Source organism: Staurois parvus, unplaced genomic scaffold, assembly GCF_062004578.1.
Source record: "Staurois parvus isolate SC_StPar_1 unplaced genomic scaffold, SC_StPar_1.0 ptg000387l, whole genome shotgun sequence".
Taxonomy (NCBI): domain Eukaryota; kingdom Metazoa; phylum Chordata; class Amphibia; order Anura; family Ranidae; genus Staurois; species Staurois parvus.
Window position 1 is genome coordinate 4,322,012 of NW_028318183.1, and position 15,989 is coordinate 4,338,000.

Consider the following 15,989-nt stretch of genomic DNA (forward strand, 5'->3'; position numbering starts at 1 on the left):
CGATCTGCGAATTGAAATCACATTGGATGAATGTCAGGGTCTTAACGCGTGCGATTTGCTGCAGCGAGATTTCCTAACCAGCTCCAGCATTACTGTTTCTGCAGTTTTGTTGTGATTTCACACACATACAAAGGAAATCACACTGCAAATTGCAAGAAATCGTTGAAAATCTTCACAAGTAGTAATAAAGTCTTTAGAAATCGCACTGAAATTGCACACAAATTGCAGCAGTGTGACCGGTGACTAATGGTGGCCATACAAGCTAAAATTTTTCAGTCAATACAATCGAATCTGCAAACAATCAAATATCCAGAAAACTTCCCTTCTGATTGATTCAATCAAACTGAGTCAATCGGCCAGGGCAGAATATTATCAATCATTTTGCACCAATTGTCATCACTGAGATATTTTGTTTCCCAAGTACAATTGTATGTAGATTGATCAGATCATGGGATTACATGCAGGAAGCAGAGATGCCAATCATCTGAGATTGTACGTCACAATTAAGCATTAATTATTGATTGATATCCACTTCCTGTGTGTGACATATCGATTGAATGACTTGTAGACAATATCAGAGGTGATAGATTGGAAAAGAAACCGATCATTTATTGAAGTGTGTATGGTCACCATAAAGGAAATGGAAATTTATATATTTACCAACATGATGGAGAATCTCTGGTCATTAAAATGTATCTAAACATTTTAATGTTTAGATACATTTTATTGTGTATTGTATATGTGTATCGTGGATTGTTTTGTTACTGTATCGTCTCATGTTCTGTCCCCCACTATAATGTACAGCACTGAGCAAACCTTCTGGCGCTATATAAATACTGTATTATAATAATAATAAACCCTCCAAAAACACAATAATATATTGCTGCTTTCCAGTCCTTAGATGTGACCTATGTATCAGATGTTCCTTCCTTTTCACCTGGTGATCCTACCAGTAACACACTTCCTGTCCTGGGGTGACAACGCTCTCTGCACTGCATCTACAGAGGAGGAGTGTTTTCACCCTAGGCTGCTCTCCTGACGTGAACTACAAGTACCTCATTACAAAGGGGAAGGGGTTGTAGTTCACAGAAAATAAGTAGAAAAGCTGAAACCATTGTAGGAGAGTTGAGTCCGGAGTGCAGGAAGATTCTGGCGGGATCAGCGGGCATTCTTCTGGATTTGCAGAAAATCATATTAGCTTAAAATAAGAAAACGAATAGTCTCATCACATCTCAGGACAGGAAAGCTGTGATATACGACGTGATTGTTGTTGCGTTTAGGTATACATACAAAAGGAAAAGGAAGTTCACAGGTGACCCAGGATCTGATGTCCCCCCACACCCAGTCTTATCAGCAATAAGATGGCAGTCCTCATACATCCCCAGTGACAGATCTGCCTGTCTATGGCCCCCTCTGATATGGGATATACAATCTTCATGATCCTAGGTGTTTTCTCTACAATGTACAGATATAGCCTGGCTCTACTAAGATGTGTAGTCCACAATCGTTCCATAGAGGGGTCTCAGTGATCGCTCCATAGAGGGGTCCCCGTCCTGCGCTCCGTCCATACATGGGTCCCCATGCTGCAATCCGTCCACTGAGGGATCCCCGTCCTGCAATCCGTCCACTGAGGGATCCCCGTCCTGCAATCCGTCCACTGAGGGATCCCCGTCCTGCAATCCGTCCACTGAGGGATCCCCGTCCTGCAATCCGTCCACTGAGGGATCCCCGTCCTGCAATCCGTCCACTGAGGGATCCCCGTCCTGCAATCCGTCCATAGAGGGTCCCTGTCCTGCAAACAGTCAATAGAGGGTCCCTGTCCTGCGATCCATCCATAGAGGGGTCCCTGTCCTGCAATCAGTTTATAGAGGGTCCCTGTCCTGCAATCAGTCCATAGAGGGGTCCCTGTTCTGTGATCCATCTATAGAGGGGTCCCTGTCCTGCATCCATATAGTGGTATCCGTCCTGAGAACCGTCCATAGAGGGGTCCCTGTCCTAAGATCCGTCCATAGAGGGGTCCCTGTCCTAAGATCCGTCCATAGAGGGGTCCCTGTCCTAAGATCCGTCCATAGAGGGGTCCCTGTCCTAAGATCCGTCCATAGAGGGGTCCCTGTCCTAAGATCCGTCCATAGAGGGGTCCCTGTCCTAAGATCCTTCCATAGAGGGGTCCCTGTCCTAAGATCCGTCCATAGAGGGGTCCCTGTCCTAAGATCCGTCCATAGAGGGGTCCCTGTCCTAAGATCCGTCCATAGAGGGGTCCCTGTCCTAAGAACCGTCCATAGAGGGGTCCCTGTCCTAAGAACCGTCCATAGAGGGGTCCCTGTCCTAAGAACCGTCCATAGAGGGGTCCCTGTCCTAAGATCCGTCCATAGAGGGGTCCCTGTCCTAAGATCCGTCCATAGAGGGGTCCCTGTCCTAAGATCCGTCCATAGAGGGGTCCCTGTCCTAAGATCCGTCCATAGAGGGGTCCCCATTCTTCCTCCCTGTAACAGGTGTATGACTCGCACGGCTTCCTCCACCAGTCTGCCCCGACCCCTATCACTATCCGGGGATAAATGGGAAGAACTCCCCCCAGTACGATGGTCGGTGCCCCCTGTGTACACCCCGCTCCATGAGATCGGCTGATGCACAGACGAGACACGGGCGGGCGATCTCTGTCTGTCTTTCTGGGCTCCTACCTGTTCCTGCGATGCAGATCGGATGTGTGGAGGCGGCACTCCGGCTACAGATCCCCCGGGCGGACGGAGACATGAGAGCCCAGCGATGCCCTCCGCCCGGATCACACCGGCTATAGAGGAGCACAGCTCAGCATCGGAGAGAGCCGGGGGGGCGGGGAGAGAGCCGGGAGGGGCGGGGACAGAGCCGGGAGGGGCGGGGACAGGGGCGGGGCTCTACGAGGCTGCACCTTTATCGGGCTCAGCATGTACCCCGCAGTGCCGCCCTCTACCGATCACACAGCGTGTACCCCGCAGTGCCGCCCCCTACCGATCACACAGCGTGTACCCCGAAGTGCCGCCCCCTACCGATCACAGAGCGTGTACCCCGCAGTGCCGCCCCCTACCGATCACACAGCGTGTACTCCGCAGTGCAGCCCCCTACCGATCAAACAGCGTGTACCCCGCAGTGCCGCCCCCTACCGATCACACAGCATGTACCCCGCAGTGCCGCCCCCTACCAATTATAGAGCGTGTACCCCGCAGTGCCGCCCCCTACCGATCACAGAGCATGTACCCCGCAGTGCAGCCCCCTACCGATCACACAGCGTGTACCCCGCAGTGCAGCCCCCTACCGATCACACAGCGTGTACCCGCAGTGCCGCCCCCCTACCGATCACAGAGCATGTACCCCGCAGTGCCGCCCCCTACCAATTATAGAGCGTGTACCCCGCAGTGCCGCCCCCTACCGATCACAGAGCGTGTACCCCGCAGTGCAGCCCCCTACCGATCACACAGCGTGTAACCGCAGTGCCGCCCCCCTACTGATCACAGAGCATGTACCCCGCAGTGCAGTCCCCTACCGATCACACAGCATGTACCCCGCAGTGTTGCCCCCTCCTGATCACACACCATGTACACCGCAGTGCCGCCCCTTCCTGATCACACAGCATGTACCCTGCAGTGCTGCCCCCTCCCAATCACACACCATGTACCCCGCAGTGCCGCCCCTTCCTGATCACACAGCATGTACCCCGCAGTGCTGCGCCCCACCAATCACACTGCATGTACCCCGCATGCCCTACAGTGCTGCCCTCTCCCGATCACACACCATGTACCCCGCACACCCCACAGTACTGCCCCCTCCCGATCACACAGTATGTACCCCGCATGCCCTACAGTGCTGCCCTCTCCCGATCACACACCATGTACCCCGCACACCCCACAGTACTGCCCCCTCCCGATCACACAGCATGTACCCTGCATGCCCCACAGTGCTGCCCCCTCCCAATCACACAGCATGTACCCCGCACACCCCTCAGTGCTGCCCCCTCCCGATCACACAGCATGTACCCCGCACACCCCTCAGTGCTGCCCCCTCCCGATCACACAGCATGTACCCCACACAGCCCGCAGTGCCGCCCCCTCCCAATCACACAGCATGTACCCCGCAGTGCCGCGCCCCACCAATCACACTGCATGTACCCCGCAGTGCCGCTTCCACCCTATCACACAGCAGGTACCCCACAGGGCTGCCCCCTCCCGATCACACAGCATGTACCCCACACACCCCTCAGTGCTGTCCTCTGATTGGTCATAGGGAACGTAGCATTTTCCCCATCTGCTTGACAGTGTAGCCTCCAGCCAGGTGTCTGATTTGTATTCAAGCTGATGACTGACAGGTCTGTATGTTCCCAGACATCGTACAAAGGTGAATGTTTCCTATCCAGAGTGTTAGAAGACATCCTGTGTGTCTCATCTCCATTCCTCCTCCAGGATACCAATCATCTTCATAGCACTAACATCGAGCCTCCTGAACTTTATGTACATTCAAGTTTTACTAATGTTATCTCCCCCTCCACAAATTACTGAGCCGCCAGACAACTCTGGGCCCCTTGCGCTTATGGGCCCCGTTGCAGATGTATGGCCCGTTATGACTATAGTTATGTCCTTGCTTTCAGGCTCAGTACATTTAGGGTCCATTTCTATCATATCAGTCCATTGCACGGCATATAACACAAGTTATATCACATCTTAAGATGGCCTGTGTTCAGGGACTCCATTTATTAGAACAGGCTGCCAACACGCCATAACCAACTAACCTATGATGAACTGCTGATCCTTATATGTGTGGCCAGCACACATGGGATAATCATGTCCAATTGCTATTGTGTTCTCTTGATAATCCAGCGTTGTAGGTGTGTCCACCATAGGTTTAAACACATATGGTCCCCAGTGCCACTATTCATAGGGGTGTGCTGACTGACATGAATGCCAGAGGGTGCTCCTGTCTATGGCCCTCGGGAGGGCACCCTTGTCTATGGCCCTCAGGAGGGCACCCTTGTCTATGGCCCTCAGGAGGGTGTTATTGTCTATGCCCCTCACAAGGGTGCTCCTGTCTATGCCCCTCACAAGGGTGCTCCTGTTTATGCCTCTCATGAGGGTGCTCCTGTCTATGGCCTTCAGGAGGTGCTCCTGTCTATGGCCCACAGGAGGGTGTTCTTGTCTATGCCTCTCACGAGGGTGCTCCTGTCTATGCCTCTCATGAGGGTGCTCCTGTCTATCCCTCTCACGAGGGTGCTTCTGTCTACGCCCCTCACGAGGGTGCTCCTGTCTATGCCTCTCACGAGGTGCTCCTGTCTATGCCCCTCAAGAGGGTGCTCCTGTTTATGGCCGTCATGAGGGTGCTCCTGTTTATGACCCTCATGAGGGTTCTCCTGTCTATGCCTCTCATGAGGGTGCTCCTGTCTATGGCCCTCATGAGGGTGCTCCTGTCTATGCTTTCATGAGGGTGTTTCTGTCTATTGCCCTCATGAGGGTGCTTCTGTCTCAGGGGCGGACTGACCATTTGGAAACTCGGGCACTGCCCGAGGGCCCGGGGTCAGTAAGGTGCCCCATGAGATGCCCCTGGTACCTTTTTCATAGGCTTTTTTGAGTTTGGGCAAGGACACAGGGGCCCCATGATCCCCTATTGCCCGGGGGCCCCATGAGTTGTCAGTCCGCCCCTGTTCTGTCTATTGCCCTCATGAGGGTTCTCCTGTCTATGCTCTTCATGAGGGTGCTCCCATCTATGCCCCTCATGAGGTTGCTCCTGTCTATGGCCCTCATGAGGGTGCAACTGTCTATGTCCCTCAGGAGGTTGCTTCTGTCTATTGCCCTCATGAGGGTTCTCCTGTCTATGCCCCTCATGAGGGTGCTCCTGTCTATGCCCCTCATGAAGGTGCTCCTGTCTATGGCCCTCATCAGGGTACTCCTGTCTATGCCCCTCATCAGGGTACTCCTGTCTATGCCTCTCATGAGAGTGCTCCTGTCTATGCCTCTCATGAGAGTGCTCCTGTCTATGGCCCTCATGAGGGTGCTCCTGTCTATGGCCCTCATGAGGGTGCTCCTGCCTATGCCCTCATGAGGGTGCTTCTGTCTATTGCCCTCATGAGGGTGCTTCTGTCTATTGCCCTCATGAGGGTTCTCCTGTCTATGGTCCTCATGCAGGTGCTCCTGTCTATGGCCCTCATGAAGGTGCTTCTGTCTATGTCCCTCAGGAGGGTGCTCCTGTCTATGGCCCACATGACAGTACTCCGTCTATGGCCCTCATGAGACTGCTCCTGTTTATGGCCCTCATGAAAGTGCTCCGTCTGTGGCCCTCATGAGACTGCTCCTGTTTATGGCCCTCCTGAAAGTGCTCCGTCTATGGCCCTCATGAGACTGCTCCTGTTTATGGCCCTCATGAGGTTGCTCCTGTCTATCGCCCTCATGAGACTGCTCCTGTTTATGGCCCTCATGAAAGTGCTCCGTCTATGGCCCTCATGAGGTTGCTCCTGTCTTTGCCCCTCAGGACTCAGGAGGATGTCCTTCAACATACAATGACAATGATGATCCAATGAGTTGTTGATCTCAGGTCTATATGCTGTGCCAGACCTCCCCAGCGTACAGATCTTGGTGGGGGAATAACAATTGTAGAAAATTATTAAAAATGGCCTCATCCAAAACACATTGAGCAATATATGGTAAATCAATCTGGACTCAGTAGAAAAGTTGTCTAATTAATAAACTGCTGCATGTCCAACTGCTGTTTTCATGGTGAACAAATCCATTTGAAGAGGTTTCCAATTTCCCCATCCAATGGAAACCCCCTTACGGTCATGATGATAATGATCAGTGATGGCTCATGAAAATCAACTGTTCTCCTGGGCTCTATAAACAGCTTTAAGACTGCCTAAGCTGCTTCAACATATCACCAGCTACCCTTCCTGTCCCAACAGATAACCAGACAATCACAATGTTCACCCAAGGAAAGTTTAAAGACTTCTTTTGTCATTGCTTCCTATATAATAGGGGAGTTCTCTGCAGAAGTGATTACTCGTGATCCAGTATTTAATGGAAAATGTATTTGTGTATAGTCTACAACATCTAAATTGTGACATTTGCAAGATTCTAATGGCTGTGTATATGGGGCATCTCTATTTATTGGGTTTCTATAAATCTAAAGCTCTCCATACTTGCTACAATCTAACCATACTATCAGCTAAAACTATGGAACATGAGGACTCACAAACCTATTCATTTAATCTGTATCCAGTCAAACAGGCCTTTGCACTACATAATCATTGGTAGATCAAAGGCTAGTTTTAGATGTGCTGCAACATTGCTGTGCCTCCGAAAAGTGATCCACATTCAGATCACTTTTTCGGCAGCATTTGACAGGTGGCGAAGAGGTGATATAAGACTCCCCCCCCACCCGTGTTAACTCCAAATATGGCATATCAGAAGGTTGCGAGGTGGTTGTAATCCTTCCACATTCACCTGAATAGGTTGTGTTTGGTGACGGTACTGCCCGCCAAACATGACTGGGTGATAATGTTTTGCCATGAGCGCAAAGTAAAGAATCACATGTGAACACCCCTGTCCACTGCCTTTGCAGCTTAAATACTAAGTTCACCTTTTCCAAAAATGTAGTGAAGGGGCCCGAGGTAGATATTAAAAACTTGTGTAGATTTTGTAAAATGATTGTAGCACCCTGTTTTAAACAGGGGCTATTGCCTATATATAATTTTTGGCTGGGTGGTAGTTACCCCAGACTGATTGTATAGTTTTTCAGTTGGTCTTTCCCTAAGCTCAGTTGGGTTGTGATTCCTTACTGCTGCCAGTAGGTGTCACTGGTACCACTGGCCATAGGATGAGATTTCATAACAAGGTTGAGTTATGAATATTCATATTTCCTTCAGCCAACCCTGTAGGCGGTTCAAAGTCACTGATGCATTCTGGGAGAGGATATAAATATTTGGGGCAGGCCTGGGGATCTCTCTCTTCCCCAAGGCTGAGACCCAGGGAGGTGCTGCTGAATTGAGCTATGCTATTAGGCCCCATGGCCTGTGCATGGCCTGACGTGCTGAATGTTGGAGATAGGCCTGAAGCTGTTCTGCCTGGTGATGGGGGAAGCTATGCCAAGGAGGAGACCCATAGGAGGACCCTTGTTGTCGCAAAGGTCTGCTGGCTCACTTGCAGGACACGCTGAGGAAACAGAGCAAAGTGTATGAACCAGCTAGGATGCTACTACAATGTCACCGGGTCAGCATAAAGGTTCTGATACAGTGAAGCTGGATATGTATCTAGATCTGAAGAGTGTAAGTGGTCTGCTTGGTATTGGGGACCCCTAACCTCCTAGACTGTTCTGCAAAAAGTATTTAAAAATAAGGCAAAAGTTACTGGCACCAGATGTTCTTTCCAGTGCCCCAATTTAGCCATGGACTCAGCCCTGTGGTGAAATCCTGGCCCACCCCCTTCCGCTGGAGGTGCCACCATGCCTCCAGGGGGTCAAGGTGGTGCTGCATGATCATTAATTTTATTGTTTTACCTGTAGACCATTGGGGTCCCCTCAGAAGCCAGGCTAATGAACTCCTAGTTAGCAACCCCCAAGTTATTCATTTTTGCTAGGATGCGAAAACCACTGGCAACAGGTGAAGGCATGGGGGTTGCTAACTAGTTTTTTTTACCAGCTCCTGAGGGGACCAAATGGCCTATAGATAAAATAATAAAATAATTGATCATGCAGCATGACCCCCCCAACCTCCTGGAAGCATGGTGGCACCTTTCTAATATTTACTGGGGCCCCTTGACTGCATACGCTGTTTTCTGGAAAATGTGAACTTAGCCTTAGTGTGGGTGGTAAAAATGCAGCTCAACCACGTTTTTATTATACCCCATACCAACTGCAAGTCTAAAAGAGCCTCCAATGAGATTGAACATTCAGATTGTAGTGTGACATCATTATATCATAGATGAGCAGATGGGTACCAAGAAAACAAAAAAGTTCTGCTCCCAAAATCGTAATGTACTTTTGATCTGTGCAAGCTTTGCTGCCAAAAGGGATCATCTAGTGAAATGGGTGGACATAAACACAACCAAGGTGTCAGAAACTGGCCTCCAAATTAGGTGATCTCACATTGTAAGGAAATTGAAGTGAATGTGATCATTATTTGTATTTAGTGATTTAATTAGATCCACATTTAAAAACAATACCATGCTCTTTCATTAGCCAAGAGTTCTCAACTCACTCACTCAATGAAAGTTGGCAGTGAATGGAAAACGGAGTGACGGGATTAAAGAGCACCTCCTCCTCCATCCCTCATATGTTATTACTGGGTACAGATGTCATAGGGTGCTGCCAGGCATTTCTTTCATTCTCCAGGATCATCACTAATGGGACTGTTGGTGTCATACAGACTGCATTTTAATAGATCATTAGAGAAGATTAAGCCAGAGACAGTTAAACACCCCACAGCCAGAGCTAGCTTTGCTCCCCCATTGCAGTTATTATGCTCTTCTACATTGGACGAGCTTCTACGTGTAACAATTACAAACATGATTTTAGCATTTTATGCTGTCATGATGTAACTTGCATTTGTTAAGTGCTTCCTGTCCTATAATTTCAGTTTATTATGCTAGGCACACGATGGTATGAGTGTATCATAAGATACCTCCAAAAGTCTCAAAATGTAAAGTGCATCTAGCCAAAGCATTTTTTTTTGGTTTTAGATGGAGTGGGGAATGCACACAGCCTCTGCCAGCTTAAAATAAAAAATACATACAACTTACAAAGCCATCCACAACTCTGCCCAAAGCTACATCACCAATCTTCTCTCAAAATATCAACCAAACTGTTCTGTTCTCTCCTCTCAGAACCTCCTGCTCTCTAACTTCCTGTCACGTTCTCTCATCCAGGACTTCTCCAGAGCTTCTCCCATCCTGTGCAAACTGCTGGTGCTATATAAATCCTGTACAATATTAAGAACAATAATAAGAACATAAAAAGCTCAACTCCATCACTGCCCTTTCCTTGTCCTTGGTCTTCTCCCCTCCATTATTCCCCCACCCTTGCACTTTATTTAAAAAAATGGATTAGCAGTGAGAGAATAAGGAGGCTGTCTTTGCTGTCCTCTTCTTCCCCAAAAATGGCTAGTTGGGCTAGCTGTCCAGATGTCATGCAGAGCCATTGGTACTTTCTGAGTTGCTGACTTGGAACCAGGGACAGACTGACAACTCATGGGGCCCCCGGGCAATAGGGGATCATGGGGCCCCTGTGTCCTTGCCCAAACTCAAAAAAAAGCCTATGAAAAAGGTACCAGGGGCATCTCATGGGGCCCCCCACTGACCCCGGGCCCTCGGGCAGTGCCCGAGTTTCCAAATGGTCAGTCTGCCCCTGGTTGGAACAGTATACAGTTCTCCTTCACTCCATTCTTCTAATCTGCATGCTTGTTCCAGGGTAGTGACTGAGAAAGTAGGAAAAAGTAGTGAAACCGGAGGCAGCCAGGTAACCAGCATTTTTCAGAAGGGGGCAGCAATGGCAACCTCTGTTTTTCTCACTGTCTGGTTTTTATCTGTACAAAGTTTACAGCTTCATCTGGTTTACACACCCTGTCAATGAGGGCCGGAAATGGAGTAAAATAATAGTAAGATATAGTAACCAATCTGCCAGCTGTGGCCATAAACTATTACAAAACTGTTACTTAGTAAAGAAAATGTTATTTTCTATATTTCCTTTTAAAAAAAAAGCTCTTCTACTGTAGAGCAAACAGTTCCAGCCTTGTAGCTTTGTCTGAAGAGTGGAGCTCATCAAATGCTACAACACATACACAAGGAACAAAGTGCACCGCCATAATGTAGAGCAGTGGATCGGAGCACACATATACCATTCACACTTGTGCCTGTCCAGTCTTGATCAGTGCGGGTAATTTCTGGCTGCTGCAGCTGCTGACAGCCTGTCATTGCACTGTACAGTATTGGCGGCCACTGTTATCCACACACAGCTGTCCAAGTCGCAGGATTTGAAAGATTTATGCCGCTGGGATTTAAATGTCTTTACAAATGGTGCCTTACTCTCCACTATATTTGTTTTGGTGCCCACTGAACCATGACAGATAATTATGGGAATCCAAACCATCATGGTACAGAAGGTTAGGGGACATCTTCCAATGAGAATACATGTTTCTGGTGTCAACTGTCTACCAGGAGATCCGCCTCATCTTGGATAGAAAATTATTTAATGTTGCATCTCTAGGACAAAAAAGAGGAGAATCTTACTTTTAATTTTGACCTTAGGAATACTTTAATATTGTTCTCATTTGACTTTATTATAGAAATCTTAACAGTTTGAAGGAACCATGGGGGGGGGGGGGCAGTTAAAAGAACCTGAAGATGGGAAAACTGCCATTACTGAGGGTTAGAGGTCAAGTATGGCAGTAGCTGGTCACCACATGCCTGATCACACACCTTCTCAATGTCTAGTTTGTGAGTTCTGAGAGTTGACAGCACAGCAACTGTCAGTCTTCAATGGCCATCTGACCCCTGAATTCCAGCTAATGCATACATCTCAGACAATTTAAAATAAGCAAAATGAGGGGGAAATCTGAACTTTTCATAAGTAAATATGTCTTTTTACATTAAAGATTTAGATTCCTGCCTTAGCCCAATCATTCTCTTTAACTTTCCCCAAAATACTGAAGTATTAGCTTTAAACCTCATAGGAAAAATCTAGTGTCACAGTATAAGGTGTTATTATGGGACTCTGAGACCATTGCCCTATATAATGTTTTCTACTAGTAAAAATAATTCAATATAAAATAAGACTGAGGTCTGGAATACTCTGCATGTGAATGAGGCACGATGCAGCCTCCGACTTGGCAGGTGCTAAAAATATATAGCCTGGATTTTGATAAGTGGCTGTATTTAACAATCTGACAAGCTCCCTCTGACTCACACTATAATTTCATCATCACTTTCCTAGTGAATTAATGAAGGAAGTCAGTATGGGAGCTGGGCACAAACACTATACAGCGAAATAACAGCACCTACTACGTAATAAAAATACGCAAAAATAGGCATCCATTTTTTTTCCAAGTAACCCCTTGCTTAGGCTGCATCTCCTCTGCTGTTGCCAGATACTTTGTTGGTGACTGTCAGGCTTATGAAACATTTTATGTGATATGGTAATCCAGGAAAATGGGATGCAGAGCTTATCCTCAGAACATGCATATCAACCCTGGTGTGCTGGAAACCTCACAGAGAGAAAGCAAACAGTTTGGAATGAGGGCTATTTTTTTTTTTTTAAAATGAAACCAGCCATTAATATGTTAGCCTAGGTACACATAGTACACTCTGATTATACAATTTCCTGGCCATGTATACTGTATATACACAGTATATATATATATTTATTTATTTCAGGTACTTATATAGCGCCATCAATTTCGCAGCGCTTTACATATATATTGTACATTCACATCAGTCCCTAACCCTCAAGGGGTGTACAATCTAAGGTCCCTAACTTACATTCATACATACACATACTAGGGACAATTTAGACAAGAGCCAATTAACCTACCAGCATGTCTTTGGAGTGTGGGAGGAAACCGGAGTACCCGGAGGAAATCCACACAGGCACAGGGAGAACATGCAAACTCCAGATGCCGTAGTTGGGATTTGAACCGGCAACCCTAGTACTGCCAGGCGGAAGTGCTAACCACTTAGCCACTGTGCTGCCCATATATATATTATTTTTTTTTTTTGTTCAGAAGTTTGCATAGCCTGGCAGAAATAATTAAATTTTGGCATTTATCATGAAAATATGACTGATCATTCCAAAAAACTGTCTTATTTAAGGATAGCCATTTATTATAACATAGTTGTTCAGCTCTTTTTTAAGTCATAATGATAACAGAAATCACTCAAATGGCCATGATCAAAAGTTTACATACCCAGGAATGTTTGGCCTTGGTACAGACACACAAGGTGACACACAAAGTTCAAAATGTCAATTTGAGGTTAATTTCTCACATCTGTCTGTGTATGAATAGTCAATGAGTTTGCTGGCTCTCATGCCTATGCAATGAGCAGGATAGATACTGAGCTATTTGGAGCAGAAAATAACTGTCAAAAGACCTTTGCAACAAGGTAATGGAACTTTATAACAATGGAAAAGGATATAAAAAGATATCCAAAGCCTTGAATATGCCAGGCAGTACTGTTCAATCACTTATTAACCTCCCTGGTGGTATTCCCGAGTGTCACTCGGGGTTAACTTTCAGTACCAAAAGCGGAAACCCCGAGCAACACTCGGGATTACCCTGCAGCGTTGCTCTGGGATTCCCTCGAGCACTTACCTTGTCCTGCGCTCCCGTGATGTCCCCCCTACAGCGTCCCCGGCATCTTTCTTCCTGTCCCTGCGAGCGTCGGCACATACGGGACGTATGTTAAAAAGTGACATTCACTAAATACACTAAGATCACATAGTAAAACATTACTGTATCAAAGCATTTCACATACATTTTGTCCCTAGTGCTTTGTCCTGTGCCCTGCCTGCATTTTTACTGTTCTTTCTGCCTTGAAACTGAGAAAAGTTCATGGCGTCCAAAAAGCGCCCCTTTAGGTCAAAAGCGGTTTTAGACCAGCTAGAGAACAGCGATAGTAAATCAGAACCACTTGCAGAATTGAGTGATAATGATTCGTGGGGAAATTCCTCATCAGACACTGAAAACGATTTTGCGACTAAGCTCAGTGATGTGCGAACTTGGCGCTCTATTTAAAATTTCAGTGTTTTTGGTTTGATTATATTATTGAATTAAATGTATTATTATTATTATATTATTATTTTTTATGATTATTTATCATATTGTAATTTATGATTTCGTGTTTAAAATTTTAGCATAACCGGGATGTTTACTAGACTGTTGTTCAGACAGATTTCAGTGAGTTATTCCTAAAAATTAGAGGCCTACAATAAAAAAATGACATATTTCCATGCAAAAAAATGTACCGCTTTGAGCACAGAAATATTGGCATAATCATACTGCTAGGGAGGTTAAGAAATGGAAAATTTGGGGATCTCTTGATCCCAAGCCATGGTCAGATAGACCAAGATTACAGCCACAACTGACAGAAGACTTGTTCGGGATACAAAGAAAAACCCACAGGTATCCTCAAGAGAAATACAGGCTGCTCTAGAAAAAGATGGTATGGCTGTTTCAAGGAGCACAATACAACAATACTTAGAACAAAAATGAGCTGCATGGTCGAGTTGCCAGAAAGAAGCCTCTACTGCACCAATGCCATAATAAAGCCCACTGAGGCCTGCTAAGGTGTCTGGCATATTGTAACTGGGATTTTTACCAACAAGTTTCTTATACCAACAAGCTGTTTCAAGGAGCACAATACAACAATACTTAGAACAAAAATGAGCTGCATGGTCGAGTTGCCAGAAAGAAGCCTCTACTGCACCAATGCCATAATAAAGCCCAGTGAGGCCTGCTAAGGTGTCTGGCATATTGTAACTGGGATTTTTACCAACAAGCTTCTTATACAATGTCCAATCTCTATTTAGATTTGTCAGCAGAAGTGTAAGGCCTGAATTATCTGATTGAATGGATCATTTAGGTGGATCATGGCACTGCATTGTTGTTGCTAAATTATATATTGTACAATCAGATTGTAGCCCTGCACTGTGTATGATTTCACATATGATTATGCCTCTAGACTAGACAAAATCTATTTTCAAAGGGCCACAGTAAACAAATCATTTTTGGCCAGCAAACAGCCCATCACTTTGATGATAATTCCCCACCATTATTCACTGTTACATTACCATTAACAAGTGTTATTCTGTGCATCAGATCTGCTACAGTTCAGCCTCCTTGCAGGGTCGCTTTTCTCTTCAACAGGGCTCAGGTCATCAGTAAGGGAAGGGCCTATTTACATGTACCTCCATGTGCGTCTTCCCCTGGTCAGGAGAATAGATATTACTGCCGGCCAACAAGTTATCATTACATGAACCCTATCATGACCTCTGAATTCCATAGTTGCTGTAGAACCAGTTGGACATCAGATCAGAGCTGTCATTCATATAGTCTTGTACTTTTGAACTTTTGTCTCTGACAGATGATTGACAGCTAAGTTTGATTCTGTTGAGCAGTAGCTGCATTTGTCATGCAGATTCTACAGAGGCGGTCATTGACAGTCATTCCTTGTCATTGGTTTTAAAGAAACGCTCAATGCATTTTGGAATATACAATTTACAGGTCATATTTACAAATTAAGTTAAAGTGACACTAAATAATATCCTCATTCCTCAAAATAATACATACACATTTACCACTTAATGGCCCTGTAATCTATTTTTCCTGAATTTTTTTCTACATGTTCAGATTGCTCCCCAATCCCCAATCAAGAGGTTGTCAAGGGGCAGGACACCCTTAAAAGTGTTGGAGCCTGCCCAGTTGCAGCAGAGTTGGAGGGAGAGTTTGGGTGGAAGATGTGAGGCTGAAGGAAGGAGGCTGTGAGGAGGCCCAGTGGGATGGGGCCTAACTGCAGGCCTGGAGCTGGAAAGTAGAAAAGCTTGGAGCTCACCAGCTCCCTGAGAGAGGACAACCTGTATGGCAGGGAAGGAGTGGCCCAGCTGATAGGCCTGGTAGCAGCCACCAACCCACAAGGGATACAGGAGAGGATCTGAGTACACCTACACCCCCTGGGCAGATAGGGCAAGGAATACTGTGGTGGAAAACCAGATTCGCTATCTACCAGTGACTGTTTCATCTTTTAAAAGTGGCAGGGACCAGATCCCCTGTTATGGATACCCCAGATTGCTGGGTGAAGAGTAGAAGGTCATCCAGGGTCTGGGGTGGTATAGTAAGGAGACACTGGCTAGCTCTCCAACAGAGATTGTGCTGCAGAGAAGGCTTGTAAATAGTTCCAGAAAGTTGTTCTCAAACAGTACCCTTGGGCATCCTATACACCCATAACCCTATCCCACTTTAAATCTTTCAATAAAACATCAAAACCAAAGCTCAA

At 46.6% G+C, this 15,989-nt stretch overlaps 1 protein-coding gene across 2 annotated transcripts in view; it reads right to left on the reverse strand.

The window, feature by feature from the left end:
* The window catches only part of SPATA13 (spermatogenesis associated 13), a 123,901-nt gene extending 121,070 nt beyond the window's left edge, over nucleotides 1–2,831 (reverse strand). For both annotated transcript variants that reach the window (XM_089685811.1, XM_089685810.1), the window contains exon 1: nucleotides 2,679–2,831. The gene's annotated coding sequence lies outside the window, so the exon portion shown is untranslated. The remainder of the gene's footprint in view (nucleotides 1–2,678) is intronic.
* Between the last annotated feature and the right edge of the window lie 13,158 nt (nucleotides 2,832–15,989).